The sequence below is a fragment of the Bombyx mori genome, chromosome 14 (genome assembly GCF_030269925.1).
Source record: "Bombyx mori chromosome 14, ASM3026992v2".
In the NCBI taxonomy this organism is placed as follows: Eukaryota; Metazoa; Arthropoda; class Insecta; order Lepidoptera; family Bombycidae; genus Bombyx; species Bombyx mori.
The window spans coordinates 2,701,201-2,727,500 of NC_085120.1; the positions used below are offsets into that span (position 1 = coordinate 2,701,201).

The following is a 26,300-nucleotide window of genomic DNA, read 5'->3' on the forward strand; positions in this document are numbered from 1 at the left end:
AAATTGTAGTATGTTTATTTATGCATACAAAGTCATATGTAATCTATATAAGTACCTATATATATTTAACATTATGTTTATTCTATAATACTAAGATGTTACTTTAAGGAAGATTTTTGTTTTGATTTTGTTCTTTTTTTGTTTTTTTGTTGTTGTTTGTTATTCTTTTGTTAATGCACCTACCATGCATTATCTGCACCACCCTATGGTCGACTGGAAGAGGATGCCCATGGCGTTAAGTCCGCCTGTGTACAACTTTTGTTTTGTGCATAAAGTATAAATAAATAAATAAAAAATCGTGCTCAATTTTATGTAGGTTTTCTTGATTTTTCTCTTAAATTTTGCTGATTAGTTTTTATTTAAGTACAAGAAAGTATTTAGGAAATTCAGTATTTTAGGAAAAATAATAAATTACTTAAAATAGAAAGAGAATGGATGAGAGAACGAAAAGAAAGAGGGAGAAAGAGAAAGGTATTATACACTACTCGCTTGTGTATGCGACTGTCGCGCCTGCGCACGTCTCATTTAACGGTTTTATTCCACGCACTTTTTTCCACGGATTTTTTCTTACGGTTTTACTATCACATTTTTTTTTGTTCGGTCGCGCAGCAAAATCCCTATCCCCTCCAAGCCTGCCGTAAGGAACTTCGTTCCAATAAATAAATATATGGAACCCTAAACAACGTAAGCGATCCGATCGGCGACCTGTGGAGAGACATCCAATGCGGTTGTATCGAGTAATGCGAGAGACTCAAATTCCCATAGCATAAGTCCGCTGTATCGTGGATGCACTAGATGTGTTTGAGCTGCTGGCCTAGAGACGCGAGGCAGTCAGCAAACCTCACCCTCGTTGCTGAGCCTTATAGTCCTTAGACCGGACAAGGAATCATTCGAGATGATCCGCTCATCTCCTTTTTATCATCACAACTCTGCTTCCGGGCTGCCCCACTCTTCAAACCGAAAGGCATTACTGCTTCACGACAGAAATAGGCAGGATTGTGGTACCTACCCGTGCGGACTCACAAGACGTCCCGCCATCAATAATTATGCAAATTACAATTTTGCGGGATTTTTATTACACGATGTTATTCCTTTACCGTGTAAATCAATCGGGAACATTTATCTGTTAACTAAGTACGTATTTCATTAAAAAAATTGGTACCCGCTTGCGGGATTCGAACACCGTTACATCGCTCGATACGAATGCACCCGACGACTTATCCTTTAGGCGACGTCGACTTTCAATATTTAAGACATTGACTATCATGAAGGATAGCAATCCCGTTGCGTAATTACTGGTGGTAGGACCTCTTGTGAGCCCGCACGGGTAACTACTACCACCCTGTCTATAGCAGTAATGCCTTTCGGTTTGAAGGGAGGGGCAGCCGTTGTAACTATACTGAGACCTTAGAACTTATATCTCAAGGTGGGTGGCGCATTTACGTTGTAGATGTCTATGGGCTCCAGTAACCACTTAAAGCCAAGTGGGCTGTGAGCTCGTCTACCCATCTAAGCAATAAAAAAAAATTAACACGTTGACTTACGTGGCGCACTGAAATCATTATATCGATTTTTTTCTTCGATCTTCTTACTAAGGTGCTGGAATATCTGGTAGACTCTGGAAACGACGAATCCGAAGATAATGAGAATTAATCTATAAGCGATATAAAAGACTAAAATATATATTAACAATAAAAAAGTTAGGCAATTCAGAAGCTTAGTAACAGTTAATCGACTTCAGTGCGCCGCGTTGGACACCGGTGACCTACACGACGATCAAAGTGTTAACTCTACGCTAAACGATCACACGTGTGGACTTAATTTTTTTTAATGAACATTCACATTTTTTAATTCCTACCTATGCTGATAGCCTTGAGAGGCTATTTCAGCTTCACCCTAACGTTTGTAGGTGAGCTCGCGGGGCTCAACCGGAGAGTTGCTAACACTGACCCTAGCAAGAGCAGTGCTTCGCAGAATCTACCACCGGATCGGAAACGCGACCCACTGAGAAGATCCGGCGAGAAACTCAGTGGGCTGTGTCTATGGGTTAGTTCGCTCGTCGAGCCCTTCGTCGCAAGCGACGGGTTCGACGAGGACGGTGACCGGTGCTTATGGTGCCTAAGAGCACCGTTAATGGATCAGGAGGATCCGTAATGACGTGCTTTGGGCGACGTCGACGGTTTACCATTCGGTCTACTGGGTCGGGTATGTAATTTCCAGCGGCTACGATGAGAGGGTTCTCATGTCGTGCCGCCTTCTCAAAATGGCGCAGCGATGCCGACTGTAGATACTTACTGACAGAGTCAAGCTCCAGGTCATCGTGGAGATCCACGTTCCTCAGGAACCATGGTGCTCCGACGGCTATCCTGCAGAATCGGGATTGAATAACCTGAAGGGGCTTCAAGTTGGTGCGGGCTGCGTGAGCGAACACTACGCTTGCATACGTCATAACGGGGCGTATGCAAGTTTTGTAGAGAGTTACCTTATTACGGAGGGACAGTTTGCTTCGCTTGCAAAGCATAGGGTAGAGACGTCCTAATATGAAGGCGGCACGGTCGCGTACCGTTTTAATATGGGGACGGAATGTCATCCCTCTGTCGAGGGTGACACCTAGGTATTTGACCTGCGAGGCCCACGGTATGGGCTGGCCAAAGAGAGTGACGGGGCTAACGGCGGAGGTGTTTGCGCGCCTATTAGGGAGTGGGATGCTCGAAGTGGTATTCGGAGGGCGACCCCTTTTGAAGAGCACCGCTGTGCTTTTCGTGGGGTTGATGTCGATGCGCCACTTCCGGAACCACTGTCCCATGGTGGCTACTGCGATCTGGAGTCGCCGATGAAGCAGCGACATCTTCCTACACGAGTAGTAGATAGCCGTGTCATCGGCGAAGAGCGCTAGATGGGTCTCCGGAGACCGGGGTATATCATTGATATACAAACTAAATAATAACGGGGAGAGCGCGGAGCCTTGCGGGACTCCGGCGGTCAGTTGACGGGGACGAGAACGAGTTCCCTCTACTCGATATCGAAACGAACGGTTCGACAAGAATTCTCGTATGATGAGCACAAGTCTGTCTGGCACTCCCATGTTGTACAGTTTGTAAATTAAACCGTTGTGCCAGACTTTGTCGAACGCCTTCGCGATGTCGAAGAAGAGGGCGCCGGTCGGGATTTGTTTACGCCTATTTAGTCCTATCAGGATGTGCTCCGTGAGGCGGTGCACTTGTTGTACGCACGAGTGTTTAGAGCGGAATCCGAACTGTTCGTCTATGAGAATTTTGTTCGCGGTAACAAAATCCCAGAGGCGTTTCCTAAGGAGCCGTTCGTAAATTTTTCCTATCGTCGGGAGGAGACTAATCGGACGGTAACTAGATGTTTCGTTTGTCGGTTTGCCCGGCTTATGTATACCGATAACGTCCGCTTCTTTCCACACCGCGGGAAAGATGCAGTGCGTCATAGCGGCATTTAAAATTGTAGCCAACATTGCTATCAGTTGGACTGGCAAGAGTTTTAGCGCGCGGTTGCGGATGCCGTCGGAGCCGGATGCCTTCCTAGGTTGGAGATTGTGGATCGCGTCTCTAACTTCGTCAGTGGTAATGGGGGGTAACGCGTCCGAAGGCGGCAGGGAAGCTCTGCGCTCGACCTCCCTGTCGACTAACTCGGTGTGTTCGGGGTCCGCGTGTTGAGTGCTGGTGGTGCACTGCTCTTGCAGTGCATCGGCCAGCAGCTCAGCCTTGTCATCGTCATCGAATGCCGGTGGTTGGCCTGAAGGGCGTACGAGGGGAGGCATAGTAGCGGTAGTTTCGGATTTGAGAGTCCTAGCTAGTCGCCAGTATGCTTGGTGGGAGGGCGCGAGTTGTTCTAAATAACTATGCCAATTATCGTTACGCGCGTCGGTTAGGCGGGAGTGGACTTCGCGTTGTAGACGACGCATCCGAATCCGGTTTGAATGCGTGGGAAGCCGATCGTAGGCCCGGATTGCCGCGTTCCTAACTCTTAAGAGATTCCTAAGTTCGGAGGATAGACTGATGCGGTGGAAGCTGTCCTCCACATCGACTTCTTTTGAAGATCTAATGATCGCGGAAGAGATGTGATCGGTAATGATGTTTATGGATTCGACGGTGTCCTCGGGTGATAGATTCGAATCCAGCCCGTAATGGAGGATTGGCGGAGCGGCTTCGGCTAGGCACGTGCCCAGCTTATTCCAATCCACCATGGTCCTCGTAACAGTGACTGGGTTGTGAGGGCGACCGAGCTGCATAAGGACAGGTCGGTGGTCTGAGTCGAGCTCTGACAGTGCTTCGATGGAACGTAAGCGCAGAGTTACGTTCCTAAGCAATGCCAGGTCTATAGTGCTCGGACGGAGCGCGATGTTATACGGATAACATGTTGGAGTTGGGGGACCGACTACTTCAAAAGTGAGGTCGTCTATAAACGCGTCGAGACGCCTACCGTTAACGTTCGTACGATGGCAGTTAACATTCACAATTTTTTCCTTTTTTACCTTTTGTATTTTTTTAAATATCAAACAAAAAAATCGCAATAAAGAATAGACTAATGTTTTTTGTACATTAAAAAGTCGTCTGAAGAAGTTAATGATATTTTCAATTAGTTTTTTTTTTGTGATATTAACATCCTTGACCCGAAATTCATTCATGCACATAGAAAATTCGTCCTATAGCTTCATCCGCGCGTGATCGAATGCGAATAAAAAGAAGACTGCCTAAAAAGTAGTATGGATTGTGTTTCAAATTATTTTTTATCGATATACGATTACATACGCGTGGGACATAAGATTTCTTTAACGACTAACATCCTGCGTGAGCACGTTTGTGATCCACGACAGACGGACGTTGTCCGATAATTAAAAAAATAAAACACCTTCATAATATTATAATTATTTAAAATTCAATTGTCCTCGTTTGTCTTATTGTAACGGTCACGCCGGCATTGCTCTATGTTTGATATTTACATTCAACAAAATCTATATTCGTGTTGTATTTGAATTTATAAGAATTTCGAAAAAAAAAATTATATATTACGTAAACAAAGCGAATTCGTATTGAAAAAAAAACACACCTATCCGGTTCAGTAACTGTATTCTTAAAAAAAAGTGAAGTATATTTTGTATTTCAATTAAAATTTTGCACATACAACACGTGTGTTACAAATAGAGAATGTTCGAGATTTAAGAAAGAAATAAAAACTAAAAAACAATTTTATTTAGTAGCATAGGATGTGTAAAGATGACTTCGATCGAAGAAACAATCGGTGGGGTGATTTGTGAAATACCCACTTTTGACCCTCCCACTTTCCCTACAGTACCATGCGGACTTCATAAGTAGTTTATGCCTGTCCTTTTGTGTTTATTACACGCAAGCTCAATCGTTTTCCTTCGGTTTTGTCTCCGATATCTCGCATTCAGCTACACAGATTCTAATGTTTATTTTTTGTTCCAAAGCGGCAACTAGTGACTACTTAAGACACAACACGCAAAAGCTTTTACAATAACGCAGAGCGGCGATCAAAACGAGGCAGTACCTACATTCAAGTAAATATTTAATAAAATTTTTGTATTATAAAAAAAAATACTGGGCCTCAAATTCAAATTAAATTTTTTGTTTTTGTTTTCAATAATGTGTTTTCTGTGAAGACGGCTTATTTTTTTTTTAATATGTAGAAGTGATTATTCCCTTCAGTAGCATTGATTTATCTTTTGTTTCTCAACCAATTATCTCGTTTCGGTTACTTATGAGACAATTGAGAAAACGCAACATGTATATTGTATCTATAAATTCATAATATAAATGTAATATGTCAGATGGTACTGGAGTAAATAACGCAAATTTGATTTATCTAAAAATAGAAAAGTTTATTGTTATTATAAAATTAAACACTAAAAACATTTAAACATTGTGAATCTATTCACCTAAAAATAGAAAAATCGACAATTAAAGGTTTTTTACTTCCAATATTTCATAAATCACTTCACGGTTAAGATCAAATTCTCTATCTGAGTGTGTCAGTGCCAATGTCATTCTTATATATCATCTTACTCTATGGCCACGTACACAACATGCAGTACAAGCTTACATCTCCCCCCCTCAAAAGTGCAAATTAGTTCGGGCTAATTTGAATAATCCAACTGGGGAATGAGTTTTGTCACATGGTACAATCCCAAAGACTTTTTATTCTTTCCAGTGTTGATTCTACATACTGAATCTGATATCATTTCTTCGATCTCAAAAGGACCTATTCTTAGTTCATCCATTTTAGATCTGTTTAACTTATTACAGTCCATTATGTAAACCATATCACCTTTTTGAAACTTGTAATTTATTCTGTTTTTGTCAAAAATAGCCTTGTTCAATTCATGTGATTTTTTTGATCTGAGATATGCTGTATGACGGTCTTTTTCCAGTTCTCCTGGTTCCACTTGTTTTTTTATTAGATTCATTGGTAGTACATCGGTTGGTTCCCCACTTAACAGATATAGAGGCGAATAACCTGTCACTGTGTGGTTTGTTGAGTTGTAGGCTTTCACACAATCCATTGCCACGGTTGTCCAAGCTGTTCTTTTCTCTTTGCTATTCAGGACACATCTAATCCTATTTACCAGCGTCTGGTTCAACCTCTCATTATGACCATTTGAAAAAGGAGCATCTACTGCTGTAAAAATTAAATTAACAGTGTAGTCCTTTAAATATTTTTTAAACTCTTTTGAATTCAGTGCTGGATATTGATCAGAGAGCAATATTTCAACTTCATTATCCTTGATTACTTGGTCTACCAGTTTTATAAAGTCCTTAGCCAATTGTGTCTTCGAGCATGATATGTAAGCATAACGTGTGAAATGATCTATCAACAAATGTAGATACTTTTTTGAAGATCTGTTACCACCGAATCCTCCTATTGTATCTAGGGACATGATTTGGAAAGGTTTTTCTGCCGGTCCTAATTGTGACATGAGTCCATAATTCCTATTCAACCGTGATTTGTTTTTTATACAAACTTCACATTGCCGGCAAATCAATCTTATATTATCCAGTAGATTTGGTGCTGTGTAGAAAGGTCTTATTTTTGACTCAATCTGATTTATTCCTACATGACACAAATGCTCATGCACCTTTTTTATTAATATTTTACTGTAGTCTTCGGACAAAATGATTTTTTTCCTCTTGTTGTTCCTTTTGTAATATATACCATTTTCTCTAATAAAACTATGTTTGTTCTGTATATTTAGATTTTTGTTCTGGTCCTCCAATATTTCCTCAATCCTTACAATATTTACTGTTTTCAAATTATCTTCTTCGTTTTCGTGGCTTTCAAACACAGGATTTCTGCTTAAGCAGTCCGCTTCTATATTATTTCTACCAGGGTTGTATTTTATTTCAAAGTTGTATTGTGATAGGTAATGAGTCATGTCTCCCAGTTCATCATCTGTTCTGTTTTTTATGTTTAAATTTTGTAGTGGCTTGTGGTCCGTATAAATTGTGAACGATTTTCCTATTAGCCAGTGTTGCCAAAACTTTAAACTTTCTTTAATGGCTAAGCATTCTAAAAATATGGCTTTCTTCTGCTTTTGTGATTCATTCAACTTCTTTGAAAAGTATGCCACTGGTTTAATTTCTCCACATTTCTGTGTTTGTTTTAGTATTGCGCCAATTCCTTTTATACTTGCATCAGTGTATATAAAGGTTGTCGCTTCTCGATCGAAAATAGCAAGAATTGGGGCAGAGCATAAATTCTTTTTTATTGTTTGGAAAGCTTTTTCACAATCAGCTGACCAATCAAAATTGACGTTTTTCCTAAGTAGATTGTGTATTGGGTCAAGAGTTATTGTAGCATTCGGAATGTATTTATTATAAAAATTTACTTTACCTAGAAACTGTCTTATTTGTTTCTTGTTTTGTGGTGCTGCAAATTCTGCTATAGATCTGAGGTTATCTTTCAAAGGTGTGATTGTATTACCTTTTACTACGTGTCCCAAGAATTTTACAGACTGTGCTGCAAATTTACATTTTGTTAATTTCAGACGGAATCCTTCTTCAGCAACTGCATCCAGTAGTTTCGATAAATGGTTCATGTGATCACTAAAAGTTTTCGAAAACACCATAATATCATCAATATAATTAATCACAAAGCTTGACAGCTTATGTTTTCTTATTACATTAGTCAGGATTCTTTGAAAAATTGCCGGAGATGTTTTCAGTCCAAAGGGAAGGCAAGTCCATTGATAATGACCTTCTTGTGTAACAAAGCCTGTCTTTTTTCTGTCGCTGATCCTTAATGGTATAGACCAAAAAGCAGAATTAATGTCGAGGGTGGTAAAATATTTACAGTTTATCGTTTTTACCATTAGATCTTCTATTAGAGGAAACGGCTGTGGCTGTGGGGTAATAATCTTATTAAGATCTCTAAAGTCAATACACAATCTTGACTTCTTTCCTTCATCCCGTTTGAATGCCAATGTTACTGGTGCTGCGAATGGGCTGTAAGATTCTTCAATTAATTCTTTCTTTAGCAATTGTCCAATTTGCTTCTCAATTTCTTCCTTATCATCTAAGGAGCATCTATATGGTCTTTTTGAGCAATATTTATCTATTTGTAGGTCTATAAATGCTTCATAGTTTTTCACTTGGCCTACATCATATTTATCTTTGGCAAATATGTGCTTATAATCATTTAATAATGTACTAATTTTCATTATTTGGTCATGTTCCAAGTACGTAGTATCTATATCAAAATTATTCACATCTATGCCCTCATTGAAATTTATTTCATAATTAAACTCCCTGGTTTCCATTTCTTTAGTGGGGCTGACATATTTATTTTCAGTTGGGTTGGCACCTTTCTGTAGTTGGATGTTTAAATTCCCATCATGGGTCAATCCAAACCGCTTTATTGTATCCAGTCCCAAAAGTAAATCATGAGTGAAGTTTTTATCCTTGCAAACGAATGCATTTATTTCTTTTTCAATATTCAGTATTTTTCCCTTTAATCTTATTAAACCTATTGTTTTTCCCCCACCACCAATTGTGTTGAATTTACTTTCTATGTAATTTTTCTTTGAATTTGTTACTTTTATTAATTTGGAATTTATTAAGGTTATATTTGAGCCAGGGTCATAAATACCTGTGCAGTTCAATGTGTCATCCAGTGTAACTTCAACATCTATTAGTGGGGGAATATTTAGTTTTTTGTATCCTGAAATTCATCAATCTCCAACATCAAGTTTTTGCAGTGTCTTACACTGTCGTTACTCTTCTTGTCTTCTTTGAACCAGCACAAATCTTCAGAGTGAAATCTGTTTTTCTTTCCCATCTTGTAACATATTTGACAAGGTTTTTTTTTTTATATTCAGCTTCTGTTTTAGTCGAGCTTTTCTTTTCAGTAAAATGTTTTTGTACATATTTATTCTGACTTTCATGCATCCGTAAGGCATTAAATAGAAGAGTTGGGTCGGTTATCTCTTGTCTATCTAGTTTACTTGTAATATAAGTTGGCAATCCTATAACAATTAAATCAGTGAGAGTTCTGGTATCTATATCACTATTATACTCGAGTAACAATCTCTGCTTTTTCAATGCATATTCCAGAAGAGAGCCATTTAAATGTTTGAAACTCAATGCATACATTACAGAGGACCAACTTTTATCTGCGAACGTGTTTAGGAAACTTGCTTGCCATATTTGCCACATCGAGTTTAAGCTGTGTTTAATTAACATAGACTCATACCAGTCACTTTCTGAGTCATTTAAAAATAATCTCAAAGCACTAATTTTCTCTGTATCATCATTTAAATCAAATCTTGTACATTCACTCTCAAAATTTTGCAACCATTGTTTGGCGTTAGTGATTTTGTTATCAAACTTCTTTAAAACAAATTTTTCATTCAATTTGCTTAAGTTGTTATGTTTTTCTTTGTTGACCTTGGTTTTATCACTTAATTTCTCTAATATTTCTAATAATTTTCCATCTGTAATAGATTGGCTTGTGACTTGAGTCATTTCTTGTAATAAATAATCATTAAATACCATATTTTCAGCATCATCCATGTATAGTGCTAAAACATCACTTGGCATGGACATCCACATCTTTCTATTATGACCTCTTCTCTGTAATGTTTTTTTTATTTTCAAAAATTCTGGTAACTTTACCAATTGAGGGTGATGTTTCGCTGCTTGCAAACATGGTGGTATGAGATATGTTGTTCCATCTTCTTTTGTTACTGATTTTATAATCAAGATGTTATTCTTCGGGTCTTCATCTGCCGCCAGCTCAACTTCAAATTGTAATTTTTTCATGATCTACTATTATCCAATCAAACTCTGACAATTGTCGATTTGTAATATGTCAGATGGTACTGGAGTAAATAACGCAAATTTGATTTATCTAAAAATAGAAAAGTTTATTGTTATTATAAAATTAAACACTAAAAACATTTAAACATTGTGAATCTATTCACCTAAAAATAGAAAAATCGACAATTAAAGGTTTTTTACTTCCAATATTTCATAAATCACTTCACGGTTAAGATCAAATTCTCTATCTGAGTGTGTCAGTGCCAATGTCATTCTTATATATCATCTTACTCTATGGCCACGTACACAACATGCAGTTTACAAGCTTACATAAATATATAAAAATGAATGCTGTTCGTTAGTCTCAGTAAAACTCGAGAACAGCTGGACCGATTTGGCTAAGTTTGGTCTTGAATTTTTTGTGGAAGTCCAGAGAAGGTTTAAAAGGTAGATAATTATGAAAATGTTCGAAATTAAATAAAAATAACAATTTTGTTTTCCCTACGATGTGTCCCCCGTCGGACGGATTCCTTTTGTTTGTTTTAAGTTTATTTTATACAAAAGTTTAGGTCTTTTATTTATCGATTGAGGCACTACGAAGTCTGCCGGATCAGCTAGTTCATAATAAAAATAAAAATAGCTGGGAACAAATCACACACGGTCAATCAGCACCAATTTAAGATTCCCTGTGTTATAATTATCAGAGACTGGTAAACATTAAATATATGTTTAAATATATACATAGATAATAAACATCCAGACAAAGAGCCAACAAACCTATTCATCACACAATGTCTACCCGATGCGGGAACCCATTAGGAAGCAAAAAATCTTATCGCGAGAAATGAAGATTCCCGCTAGGACTCTCTACTATAAAACTAGACCTGAACCTGACTTGTTATGGAATTGTCTTCTGTGTTGACCTCCGCGGGTGAAAGTCGAGAGACAGGATCGAAAGAGCCAAAGTCACACGTGGTATACGAGTCGATTTATTTCTCAGTAAAATTTTTCATGGTGGTTAGAAGAATACTGCCAGGATTGGATTTTTATTGAGTAAAGGATGTAAAAATGAAATATATGGTTTGGGTTTTTTTCATTGCCCTTGTAGGCAGACGAGCATACGGCCCACCTGATGATGAGTGGTTACCGTCGCCCATAGACTTCAGCGACGCCAGGGGCAGAGCCAAGCCGCTGCCTACCGGTTTCATCTTATTAACGTCATCTCGCTAATGTAATTTCAATTTTACTTTTAATGTCATTTCTATTACTTTTACGGTATAGTCGGTTGTTGAAGGTCGGTGCTTATCGTCGATGTACAGGACATGCCCTAAATCAAGATTTATAATTCAAGAGAGAGGATCGATCAAAACGCCTTCTGTCGCAATACGCAGGTGAAAGGCACAGAAATAACCTCTTTACCGATGTAAAAAATTTCATGATTGAAGAACGCTACAATACGCAAAATGATAAAGTGTACGCTCACAGTTCTAAAGAAGTTGCTCAAGTGATCAAAAGGTACAACGTGGTCATCATTCTGCGTCAGTGATGGTTTGGTGGGGCGTGTCTTATCAAGGAGTCACAACACCACATTTTTGTGAAAAAGAAGTGAAAACTTCAGCCAAAGTGTATCAAGATACTGTGTTGGGTCATGTTGTGAAACCTCTCAGCAATACATTTTTTTTTAATATACCGTGGACTTTCCAACATGTCTCTGCACTTGCTCATAAGGCACGAACTACCCAAGCCTGGCTTGAAACCAACGTTCCGGACTTTATAAGAGCTGAAAACTGGCTTAGTCTCATCTAGTCCAGACCTCAACCCTTTAGACTTCAAATTATGGTCAGTTTTAGAGGACATGGCCTGCTCTAAGCGACACGGTGACATTGAGTCTCTTAAAAAATCTTTGGAGCAAGCAGTGGCGAAAATTCTCATAAGTTCGTGGCCAAACAGATTAAATGCCTGTATAAACGCCAAAGGTGGCCATTTCGAATATATATATTTTTGCTGAGACTTTAATAAGCATGTAGGTATACATTTTAATAATATTACAATAATTCATTTAAAAAAAACGTACTTTTCATTTATAACAAAACTTATGGCTGGACTAGATATTTAACGAGAGCTCTATTAGTCAGGAGTATTCTCTCGCGTTTTCCTCGCTGCGACCACGCGGTTTTGTTTTGTTGAATCAGCTCCGGATCCGCTTAGTGTACGAGAACGTTAATCGTTACAGTTCACGTGCAATGCGGCGTTACGCAACGCGTGTTGCCGTCTCGCAAGGTCGACGTAAGATTCGCTTTCGACTCTGATGAAATTATACACACAATATACATATGTAACGTTAATGCATGTGTATCGAACACGTGTTTGGTGTCAATAAATGTACCTACAAGTTTAATAGTTATCTTAGTGTCATTCAGCTTCTTGGTGACTCTTCTCAGTGGTATATTCAGCGAAGCACTGCTCTAGCTAGAGCAGATGTTTTGTAAAATCTTTCAAGCTGATCCAAATAGCCCCTCGCGGTTACTGGCAGGAAAAAGGGAACTTCATTTTTTTATTTTTATTGCTTAGATGGGTGAACGAGCTCACAGTACACCTGCTGTTAAGTGGTTACTGGAGCCCATAGACATCTACAACGTAGATGCGCCACCCACTTCGAGATATAAGTTCTAAGGTCTCAGTATAGTTACAACGGCTACCCCACCCTTCGAATCGAAACGCATTACTGCTTCACGGCAGAAATAGGCAGGGTGATGGTACCCACCCGCGTGGACTCATTAGAGGTTCTACCACCAGTAATTACGCAAATTATAATTTGCGGATTTGATTTTTATTAGACGATGTTATTCCTGCACCGTGAAAGTCAACAGTGAACATTTGTTAAGTACGTATTTCATTAGAAAAATTGGTACCCGCCTGCGGGATTCGAACACCGGTGCATCGCTACATACGAATGCACCGGACGTCTTATCCTTTAGGCCACGACGACATCATCAATATTCGTAATCAGTGGTAGAGTCATAATAGTTTTTGAGTGGCTTGCATGTTTCGTCTCAAGGTGGGTGATGGTGGTACTTGATTGGCTTTGAGATCGACATCATTTGGCCAGCAATTTAGCAAAAAAGTATAATAGACGTATGCTTGTTCGAGTTATGGCGGTTATAGCTTTTGAAATGACCCTTAACTCGCTGAGTTTCTGGCCGGATCTCAGTAGGTCGCAATTGCGATCCGGTGGTAGATTTTTTTTTTATTGCTTAGTTGGATGGACGAGCTCACAGCCCACCTGGTGTTAAGTGGTTACTGGAGCCCATAGACATCTACAACGTAGATGCGCCACCCACCTCGAGATATAAGTTCTAAGGTCTCAGTATAGTTACAACGGCTACCCCACCCTTCGAACCGAAACGCATTACTGCTTCACGGCGGAAATAGGCGGGGTGGTGGTACCTACCCGTGCGGACTCCCAAGAGGTCCTACCACCAGTGAAAACCATATTTAGCGAAGCACTGCTTTTTCTAGGGTTAGTGCTAGCAATTCTCTCAGGTAGAGCGCGCAGTTGGATAGCTCTTTACGCTACGATCTACTAGGTAGAGGGAAATAAAAGAAGACTAATCACCAATTGACGATTGTAAGTTTGTTTGTTTGAGTGTCACGGGTTAACCACGGAACTGGTTTTTGTATGCGTTCCTTGTGTTCAATAGACCAAATCTACAGCTACGACTATGATTTACGATTTTTCTTTCACATTTCATATTCAAAACTTGTAAAACCGTTATTCTATAAGGATACTGGTGCGCAAACCGTTAACTAACAGCTTCAAGGATAATAACAAGGACATTGACTCGAGACAACACGGATAACTACAAAAAAAAAAGTATGATAATAAATTATCGATTTTAGAAAATAAAAAAAAATCCGTACGTATGCATAAGTTCATTAACCTAAAGTCGAAATTGTAATTTAATTCGTGCCAGCTAAAATAGCGGGTTGACGATGTCCTCTATGCATCAGATGAGCCAAATCCAGAGAATCGATTAGAACGTTGTCCTCGCGTGAATTATTTACGACATTTGCAATTTTCTCTTGCAAACTTAAATGCTGAGTCACTGTACATTGCGCTGTTTGTTTGGGAAGTATTAAGGTACGGTCGTATTGAAGGGTCGATGTAAAGGTAGCGTCTTGAGAAGCTCGTCGTGGCTGTCAGCAACCTGCGCTGACCGATGCGCGGGGGTTCGATCGCCGCGTTTCGCGCGTATTAGCTTCAGTCGCCGCTTCGCATCGAACGCGGTCGCTCGCATCGCTCAATATCCGCTCGCGTTTCAAATTTCGAACGTCCATTCGAATTTTTAGTCGAAAACAAATTTGTGACGTGAAAATCGGTGCTGATTTTAATACAGTTTCGCAGTATTCTTGATTATTCGTGACAAATCCGTTGGAACGGTAAGCGAAATTTAATTGTAATTTATTATAATTATTAATTGTTTTCGACGAGATAGCGTGCGTTGTAAAAAAACAGATTAAATTACTTTCATCTTCATAATCGTACGTAACAATGTTGCGTAGAGTTTAAACGCTTGATAATAACAAGTCGTTTAAGCTCGTAATAACAGTTCTGGACGCGGCGTACGTTGATCTAATCCCCGCACGAGACGCGCCTCTGATACCAGCGAAAGTTTCGTTTGGTTAAAATTATGTGCTTTTTATTTTTAAAATTTTTATTAACATCCGCTTCGTTTAGATTTCTGTTACCTAATACAAGAAACCGCACTTCGATTATCTCATCGATCTGAGAAAAATATAATGTAAATTCGCGAAAATATATTCTTATAAAATACACAGTATAAATACAAATTTCTTTATAGTTGCGTTCGCGCATTTTTTTTCGCCAAACAAAAGACATCAACGAGTGTATCAAATTAAGTTCCTTTGTTGTTACTAAATACTTCAATCAATATATCAGTATTTTTTTCGTACGTTTTGTGAGATCGCCCTGGTAGATAGAGCAACCCTGCCCAATTTTGTCACGTTCGACCTAATGTCTCAAGATGGGCGGAGGAATTCACTTTGTTGCGTCAATGAGATCCGGTACCTTGTAATTAGTAGGAAAATAAAAATCTTCACTAGTCTGCCAAAAGTATTCCGACATGGCAATAACCAAAGCCATTGTATTAATGTAAAAAACTTTTTTTCCTGGTGGCAGGACGTCTTGTGAGTCCGCACGGGTAGGTACCACCATCCTGCCTATTTCTGCCGTGAAGCAGTAATGCGTTTCGGTTTGAAGGGCGGGGCAGCTGTTGTACTGTTACAAGTGAGACCTTAGAACTCATGTCTCATGGTAGGTGACTTAGAGCCAGATGGGCCGTGAGCTCGTCCACCCATCTAAGCAATAAATAAAAAAAATCGTGTACGCCTCTGTAAATTGTAATCAGAGTGGTATGCATAAGTAGGTCTTACAAACTCGTTCATTAAGTAGTTACATAAAGCAAACTACATCTGTACGAATGTATATCGAAAATTGTCGAGTGAAATTCGTTATTCAACATAGTATAGTACATTCGGTTTTCCGAACGAGATGTGAACGCAATTAAAACTAATTTTAGGGTTTTAAAAAAGATTTCAGTTTCCTTAGTCGGTCTCTTCATTGCTGAAGGTCGTGTCTGTAGGTATAGGATAGGGAAGATCTTCCACCGAGCGAGTGTTAATGCTCGGTCTATCGAGCATACTGAGTTTCTCACCGGATCTTCTCAATGGGTCGCGCTTTCGATCCGGTGGTACATTCTGCGAAGTACGGCTCTTGCTAGGGCTCGTGTTAGCAACGTCGTCAGCGTTTGAGCCCCGTGAGCTCACCTACTAACCCGGTAACATTGAAATGATCTCTCTAGACCAGAGGCTCCCAAACTTATTTTGTCCACTGCCCATTTTGAGAATAATTTTTTTGAGCGCCCCCATTTTTTCTCCTACTTAAAAACTACTATAGCCAGAGCTTAGTCGGTGTCTAAGAGTTCTACTTGATGAAATTACAAATCGCCTCGCAAGCCTCTCACAACGCCCCCAATTTTTTCTGGGTCTCTTACCGCCCCTCATTAGGCCTGCAGCGCCCACAAGGGGGCGTTATCGCCCACTTTGGGAAACACTGCTTTAGACTGCTCAGCTTAGGTAGGAAAAAAAAAGGTACACCGACGACCCGAATGTTGTTGTTCGCAGCTTGTATATATATAAGCTTATCTTGAAAATGTCGTAAGCGAGATTCAGGCATCTGTCAAATATCTTGTGTCCTGTGATGGCTACCGCCACAGTGTCCAGCTTGAAGCGCCGATCGCTTGATGCACCATACCTCTCCACGTCTATCTTAGCGGTTTTTATATCCTCGGTTACTGGCAGGCTGGTGAGCGTGTTTACCAGATCAGACCAGCGGGTAGGTGAGCGTCTGCGTGATCTTCTCCCGTTAACCCAACTAATTACCATCAGTTTTTCCAAGTTGTCAGGGCCTTTGCTAGTGATGTGACCAAAGGTAGTTGAGAATACGTTGGAAGCAGATAGCGGATAGTCTTGTGGTAATACCGAGCTTCTTCAGAATTGACAAGTCAGTCTGGCACGTGGTCCATTAAATCCGAACATCCGCTTTTAAAATTACACAGTATATAATTTTAAAACCGTAAAAGTTGTTCTAATTGTTGAACACTTTTTCAATTTTCCCCTATATTTGCTGAGATGGTGCTCATTATCTCTACTCTCCATAGTTCTAACATATAAATGTTCTCTTAATGACGCGATTAGCCTCCAAGTTATCTGTCATTAGTAAGCTAATAAATTACGCTTCCTTACCGCTTAATCTTTATAATTATACAAAAATTATTTATTTTAAAAGAATTCGTAGACCACATTATTATTATACAGGAAATAAAATTTAAAAGGAAAATGACAAAATTAATTCATTAAGCGACTTATTTAGCGTAAACTTAATTCACTTGAATTTTGTTTTACGTTTATTTTTTAACTAGTTTTTGCCCGCGACTTCTTCCTCGTAGAATAGTTCACAAATAATGCTTTATTTTATAACAAATTTGGTCAGCATAAAAAACGTTATAGTGAGCCAACCTTAGCATATAGACATATGCTGTCGCGGATTTTTTTAGATCTTTTAAAGGCGAACAATTCTGTCATACATTATTTTAGCGAAATTGTAATCGTTTCTGCAGCGCACGCAGCGGAAGCTCTCAAAAGGGGAAAACCCTGATTTTGAAACATACTTTATTGGTGCTCCGCTTGTATTAGTCTTAGCGTGATGTTATATAGCCTATAACCTTCTTCGATAAATGGGCTATCTAACACTGAACGAATTTTTCAAATCGGACAAGTAGTTCCTGAGATTAACGCGTTCAAACAGACAAACTGTTTAGCTTTATAATATTAGTATAGATAATTCATTAAGCGACTTATTTAGCGTAAACTTAATTCACTTGAATTTTGTTTCAATTTTATTTTTTTATTTTATTTTTAAATAATATTTCTAATGTATTGTGTGTTGAGTATCCAGTATTTGAACAAAATGTTTAACCGAATTTCAATAAAGAAGAAGGAATCTCTAGATTACATAGCACAATAGGTTTTACAATGACCGGTTCCAATATAGGATTTTGCTCTGTGGATAGGCCGATACTGGGCAGTAAGTGGTAGAGCATATTGTGAACCATCCAACTCACTTCAACTGCGAAGCAGTCCTGCCTGTATGGTGGTTACAACAATGTCTGTAGCTCCAAAACCCACTTAATACCAAACGGTCCGGGAGGTAATCTTCAGTTCACTTTCATCAATTTCTTATTCGTAGCTTCAAGAAAACTATGAAGGAAGTTTTTAGGTCTTAAATCGTGATGTAAAATTAATGATTGAGTAATGAAACTAAAAATAGTGAACTTGTGAGTATTTTTGTATTTAATGTATCGCACTGTTTATTTATTTTTTGGTGTACAATAAAGAATACTCTCTCTCTCTCTCTCTCATCCTCAATTTTTTTAAAGTCGGTTATAGAAAGTACTAAAAAACTTATAAAAAAGGACAAGCTTCTTTCGCCGATTCTTCTAAAAACGAGCTAATTTTCGAAACCGATGGTAGGGGTTCATTTGACTCAGACCGACTTTTTTAAATGAAAATTAAATTTCAATAAACTTTGTGTTTGTGTTCGATTATGTCGGTGGATTCTCGTGTCCGTGTTAACGAAAAAAAAAACGCAAAATTATCACTACGTATGTTCGCTCTGTTATTACTCCACAATTCAGCTAGTAAGTACTCCGGTTACTGTTAAATTAACTTTCTCGTTGCAAAAAACAAACTCGTTCCGACGAGGCTCATGGAAAGTCGTGTGTGAACGAATGTAATGACGGACGCGTTTGGGCGATTTTTTTAATGGGGACGAACCTCATCGAGACAAAACGATTTAATTAAAAACAAATTTTACAATAATCAAAAATGTTTTTATTTTATTTTATTATTGCATACTTGGGCGGATGAGCTCACGGTCTACCTGATGTTAAGTGGTTACAGAGCCCATAGACATCTACAACTTAAATGCCGCCACCTACCTTGGGATGTGAGTTCTAAGGTCTCAGTATAGTTACAACCTTTCAAACCGAAACGCATTACTGCTATACGGCAGAAACAGGCAGGGTGGTGGTAGGTACCCGTGCGGACTCACTGCGGGATTCGAACTAACACCCAAAAACGAACTAAAAGCTCGAGAGCTTGGGGTTAAATATTTGTTTGCTCATAACATCCTACCCCTAGTCTTTGGTCCACTTGTGATAATGATATTTACAACAACCCAGATTTATCTGAAGCTTATGATATCTATTAATCATAAGAACCAATTAAATATTACTGTGTACAATGAAAAATACATTAAAACAATCATATAATTCTCTACGTCCGGTTCTAAATAATATAATTGTAATTAATATTTGTGGATTTTCCAACTCGTTTTCTTTTTTTTGACGTAATAAAAATGGAAGTTGTTATTCGAAATGTAATCATCAAATTTTAAATTAGAGGTTTGTTTGAATGCCTATTTTTGCCGCGAAGAAGTCACCTGTATTGATTTATATAGCGGTATAGATATTATACCAGTATAGTTGACATTTTTTGTTTCGGTCTTAATGTGGCTGGCGGTATCCGTGTTGCGTCCTTTATTTACTCTGATAACCACTTAGCAACAGGCGGGCCCTGAGTTAGTACAATTATCTAACGCGATAAAAAAGTCACAAATGTATAATAAATAATAAAGAGCAAAAGTATTTGTTTTAATGTCTACCAATATTGAAATCTTCATAAAATACTGATCCAGTGACTTGGTGGTACCAACTCACGCGAGCTTACAAATAAGCTCTACTACAACATATAAAATGACTAAAACAAGCGCCAGATGAAATCGTGAAAGGTGTTTTTTTTAAATCATATCGTTGAGTCAATATATAACTTCGTTCTCTCTTGCATAGCCTCATCCAATTATTTACTAATCTTCCTTGGCACGTAATTACTTATTTCCTTACAGAGCTCACGTCAAAAGTCAAGGCGACGTGGGCGGCGGAGTATTGTATTGCCAAATTTCGATTTCGTGAAATAGATTACGAAGATAATTCGAGATTGAATTTTGTATGTAATGTGAACCTTTGTTCTGTGACCTTCAAAAAGTTATCTCACACATTCCGGGTTCAGGGAACTGTGACGTCACGATGCAATAATGCACATCGTGTAATAAAAATCAAACCCGCAAAATTATAATTTGCGTAATTACTGGTGGTAGGACCTCTTGTGAGTCCGCGCGGATAGGTACCACCGCCCTACCTGTTTCTGCCGTGAAGCAGTAATGCGTTTCGGTTTGAAGGGCGGGGCAGCCGTTGTAACTATACTGAGACCTTAGAACTTGTATCTCAAAGTGGGTGGCGCGTCTACGTTGTAGATGTCTATGGGCTCCAGTAAATACAAAACTACAATTAGCAGCGTATTTTTAATCCAGCGGTTCTCAACCAACGTGTTAAGTCAAATTCGTGTGTCTTAATCCTCTGTTGTTTGCGTCATGAGTTTTGCTAATATGATATTTAAAACTTGACCCGGGGAATTGTATCTCTGAGTTAAATATATAACTGTTTACCAGATGTTAACTGTACTACTATAATATATTAAGTAGATTAACGATGTATGAATTTAATAAATCTAATAAACGTCCCGACACCTTCAATTCATCATTAGAAAACAACGAGACTTTATTTTATATTTGTACAATAATTTGTTTAGAGTAGAGATGTTTAGTTTGTATTTTTGATGAATTAATGAAGTAATAAAGTAAAGAAGCAAGAAGCTTGTATAAATTGAATGAAGTAGGTAGAAAAAGAAGCGGGAATTGTTCCTCGTAAAAGTGTTAAGAGACAGATTATATTTTAATTACAGAGTAGTTAGCTTAATATAGATTATAGACGACACGCAGATAAGGGCAAAGGCGTTAACAAACATGAAATATTTGGAAGCGAAACGAGGGTGGGCGGCTAGTTTAATATAGAACAGAAGATATTTGAGAAAAAACTTAATCACACTAACTTCATTTTTGTGATAATTTTGAATAATATGCAAAAGTATATTCATCAGTTCACGGATACATTTTTCTTTCGAATCAATCGAATTTGAAGTTATATCGATAATAATATTATTTATTATTCTTATAATAAGACTAGTCGACCCGGCAGACTTCGTAGTGCCCCAATCGATAAATAAAAGACCTAAACTTTTGTATAAAATATAAACTTAAAACAAACAAAAGGAATCCGTCCGACGGGGGACACTTCAAAGGAAAAACAAAATTGTTATTTTTATTTAATTCCGAGCATTTTCATATTTATCTAACTTACAAACCTTCTCTGGACTTCCACAAATAATTCAAGACCAAAATTAGCCAAATCGGTCCAGTCGTTCTCGAGTTTTAGCGAGACTAACGAACAGCAATTCATATAGATTTAATAATTGATATATTGTTAAAGTCAAATAAAAAAAAGGGTATATAATCGTAACAGAAATTGGCAGATGCCCGAAGAATGACTCAAGTTACCTACGTATAAACATAATCTGGCCACAATAAATTCCTCGTGTCAGCATGTTTGATTGTATATAATAAATAATACCGACAGATTTACATAACGCATATCCATTACTCTCACTTACCGTCAACCGGTCCGCCTTGACAATAAAGAATGAAAGATACACACAAAATTGTTATATTACGAAACTGGGTCACGATTACCATAATATAATTATTGCAAGTTTTTTTTAGCGATATTCGTAATTTCATCATGTTTTTTTTTTAAATATAACTGATTGCCTTGAACCTTGAAATATAAGTTCTAAGGTCTCAAGTATAGTTACAACGGCTGCCCCACCCTTCAAACCGAAACGCATTACTGCTTCACGGCAGAAATAGGTAGGGTGGTGGTATCTACCCACGCGGACTCACAAGAGGTCCTACCACCAGTATTTACGCAAATTATAATTTTTCAGATTTGATTTTTATTATACGATGCTATTCCTACACCATGGAAGTCAATCGTGAACATTTATCAAGTACGTATTTCATTGGAAAACATGGTACTCGCCTGGGATCCGAACACCGGTGCATCGCTCAACACGAATGCACCGGACGTCTTATCCTTTAAGCCACGACGACTTCAGAGTAGAGCATTTTGCGTAGCTATTGAGCGACTTGTAGTCCAGGGTAAGGTTGAGGGTACCAGGCCACCAGGATCATCGCCTATGAGGCGCACTGACCAGATAAAAGCGGCAGTGAATGACTCATCATCATTACGCGAATGCACGAGCAAGGCCTTCGTCGAAGAGAAGTGGCAGCGTGTTGTAAAGCTTGCTACCAACGTCTGAATCGATTACCACGACCAATCTGCTAAGAGCTATACCGACAAGGAAGAAAGGGCATTTTGTGTGCCCACACAGGCTGGTACGACGATCCTGCCTATATTATGACGCAATGCAATAAGGGGCTTTGTTTCGACAACTGAGCTAATGAATACACTTTGGTTCGATTTGATTACAATACATTCACAGTGTACCTTACAACTAGAAATTTCGTACATCAAAAACAATATAATGACAGTCAAAAAAAAACGAGATTAAACCGTTAAAATACGTGAGTACTGGTGGTAGGACCTCTTGTGAGTCCACGCGAGTGGGTACCACCACCCTGCCTATTTCTGCGGTGAAGCAGTGATGCGTTTCGGTTTGAAGGGTGGGGCAGCCGTTGTAACTATACTTGAGACCTTACAACTTATATCTCAAGGTGGGTGGCGCGTTTACGTTGTGGATGTCTATGGGCTCCAGTAACCACTTAATACCAGGTGGGCTGTGAGCTCGTCCACCCATCTAAGCAAAAAAAAAAGTTTTATAATAATTTCGCAATATTATTTTCCAAATGCGTCAAAGATATTTCTTCTGGTGCGCGGCAGGTCATTCTCTACCAACTGGCTAGTGCCAACAAATTTATGGCATTTTAATCTACCCTAGTGGGTAGATTAAAATGCCATAAATTTGCGAAAACATACCGTATACAATTTATAGTATTTAGTTGCCTTTCTCGAACTCTTAAAAGCACCTGAAATTATCGGTCCGCATGAGTGAGAGGGATATAGTTTTTTTATTGCTTATTTGGATGGACGAGCTCACAGCCCACCTGGTGTTAAGTGGTTACTGGAGCCCATAAATATCTACAACGTAAATGCGCCACCCACCTTGAGATATAAGTTCTAAGATCTCAGTATAGTTACAATGGCTACCCCACCCTTCGAACCGAAACGCATTACTGCTTCACGGCGGAAATAGGCGTCGTTAAATAAGTCGTTATGTGTCGTTAAATAAGTTTGTTATTAACAAATAAAGTAAGATTTGTATTAACTAATTTAGGCAGTACTCTATCCACCCGATAACTAAACAAGCTTGAAGATACAAAAGTAAGAATGTTTGTTTCTTGCCGTCTCACAAAACAATGGTTCGTGTGAATTCTCGTTGCTAAAGGATTTATTGCTTGTCGTGCTGAGCTGTGGAAATCGTTATATTCTCTATATACTCGCATTGATACGTTTTTTGTTCGATTTAATTTTGACGTTTTTAGATTGACTGCCGTCGTAGGAAGCGGCTGAAGTCCCCGACCTTCGTTATTTTCAAGGAGAAAACGCGGCATTAATCTTCTATAGATGAAACGGAGACGGATTTTCCTTATTATTACCGTTATGAGAAGAGGTTAAATGTCAATTTTCGGACAAGCCAAGACAAAAATCTAGAAATCTATACTAATATATAAAACTACAGTGGTTTTTACGGATGTTCCGTTATAACTACTGAACCGTGCATCCGATTGACTTGAAACTTGGTATCCATGTAGAAAATACATCTACTTAATGGATAGGCTAATATAGGTAAATATGAGTGTTGGATTCCCTACACCAGTTGCGGGGCGGTTATGATGAGAATGTTTGTGGGGGTGAGAAATGATAATGTTAATTTTAAATGCCCAGCGAAGCGGACGGGTACAGCTAGTTTCTATATGTAATTGTTTTGTTATAGTAATTGAGTAAAATAATAAGTGCAAAGCAACACTTAGAATTAGTGCGATGATTGTACTGCCCACATTACGTTATACATAGTACTATAAAGTTGTATTCAAATGGTAGAGAAAAAAATTTGAAGGTAGCGAGTAGGAGGAAGACATAATTGTCTACTGGGTTCATACTTTACTATTTTTTGTTATAATTATACGTGGGTAGGCGAGGCGATCAAACTCAATGGAACATTCAACTATTTCAATCAATCAATCAATGAAGGAGCCCCCATATCTTGAACTTAAGACTGTTGATTTTTTTTTATATATTTTACAGTGTCTCAGTGCAGTGTGGCATAGGCTTTTTCTAAGACCTTCCATGGTTGTGTATATTTAGCAATCCCCATCCAGCTAGGACCGGCTGTCAACTTTATCTCATTTCCATCCCATCCCATCTAATATATATATATTTTTTTTTTTATTGCTTAGATGGGCGAACGAGCTCACAGCCCACCTAGTGTTAAGTGGTTACTGGAGCCCATAGACATCTACAACGTAAATGCGTCACCCACCTTGAGATATAAGTTCTAAGATCTCAGTATAGTTACAACGGCTGCCCCACCCTTCAGACCGAAATGCATTACTGCTTCACGGCAGAAATAGGCGGGGCGGTGGTACCTACCCGCGCGGACTCACAAGAGGTCCTACCACCAGTAATTACGCAATTATAATTTTGCGGGTTTGATTTCTATTACACGATGTTATTCCTTCACCGTGGAAGTCAATCGTAAACATTTGTTAAGTACGTATTTCATTAGAAAAATTGGTACCCGCCTGCGGGATTTGAACACCGATGCATCGCTCAACACGTATGCACCGGACGTCTTATCCTTTAGGCCACGACAATTTCCCTTGGCTTCCCCTATTCTTTTTAAAGTCTCTAGGGTACTTACTAATTGGTGATGATATTTTCACTTTTCTTAAGTACTTCGCCAATGAGCAATAAGCAATTCGCGCAATAAGTTTGAAGAAAAAGAGTTTGGTAGTCAAAAAGGCAAAGGGTTACAGTAGTAAACAAAAAAATTCAAATTTAAAACGCTAATCTGACCTTTAGCTTCACAAAGATGATTAGTACATAGTTGATTAGCGCTAATGACTTGCAAATTGAATTGTCCTAGAGATCTTTTAATTGTCAGAGTCATTTCAATTGAACCTCAGACCTCGTTTATCGAGAGCACGACAACTGCGCACTTAACACTCGGAAGTGTAATGTAATTCAATGTCAGTCGAATGTCAATGTCAATGCTGGTCACACTGCTGACGTCATCCATTTTGGCTTTAGACATATCAGACCTTATGCATCCATATCATCATATCGAGATGTAAAAGGCTGTTTGGCTTAAGCGATATTTTTGCAACTTTACAGGAGAGCCATTTAAAGTTTAAAATTTGGAAAAAATATCTTAACAGTTAAGTGGTTTCACAATGTGACATCGCTACTCACCTTGATCACGTCCTTACGGATTTACCAGATCTAATAGGCATTAGACACCTTCAGCTCTAACACTAGGGGCAGGCTTAGGAACCCCGGTAACCGTATTCGTCGAACTCGACAAAGAGGTCGACGTGCAACACAACGGTAGTAGATTCATTCGCGAAACAATTGCTCTTGAGATGTTAGGTCTCCTTCGGAGGCGCTCGGACAGCTGTTAGCAAATCCCACGCCTCCTGACTGAGCTTTTGCTCGCCCACCTGTCCTGGTGAAACTGGAAAGGCTTCCGGGCCACCAGTAATTCTTCGATAAAAAATATCCACCTTGAGATATGTGGCCTGAATTAATAATTACGGACATTATATTTTTTTGCGCTTTGAATTCTTATTACAGGGTATTATTACTTATTCATAGTAGACATTCAATACATAATACAATCACAATTAATATAAAATGCAATCACTTTTTACTAAATCCATTCAACTTTACTAATTAAGAGATTACACAGCACTGATGTTGCACAGTCGGTCACCTGTATAGCTACAGGTATACCGATACATATTAAGAATGTCGGTGACAGGAACTGACAAGATTAAGCCCTTTACTGGTGGTAGGACAAATTGAGTGTCCGCACGGGTGGGTACCACCACCCTGCCTATTTCTGCCGTGAAGCAGTAATGGGTGGGGTAGCCGTTGTACTGTAAAAACTGAGACCTTAGAACTCATATCTCAAAGTGGGTGGCGGTTTTTTCGTTCTAGATGTCTATCGGCCCCGGTAACCACTTAACATCAGGTGGGCCGTGAGCTCGTCCACCTTTCTAAGCAATTAAAATAATCCAAAAATATTCTAACGCCAACACCACACGGTCGAGTTTTTTTTTATTGCCCTTGTAGGCAGACCAGCATACGGCCCACCTGATGGTGA

At 38.8% G+C, this 26,300-nt stretch overlaps 1 protein-coding gene across 2 annotated transcripts in view; it reads left to right on the plus strand.

Moving 5' to 3' along the window:
- Nucleotides 1-14,551: 14,551 nt before the first annotated feature.
- Nucleotides 14,552-26,300, plus strand: part of LOC101736031 (alpha-N-acetylgalactosaminidase) — a 79,663-nt gene continuing 67,914 nt past the window's right edge. For both annotated transcript variants that reach the window (XM_038015380.2, XM_012697248.4), the window contains exon 1: nucleotides 14,552-14,741. The gene's annotated coding sequence lies outside the window, so the exon portion shown is untranslated. The remainder of the gene's footprint in view (nucleotides 14,742-26,300) is intronic.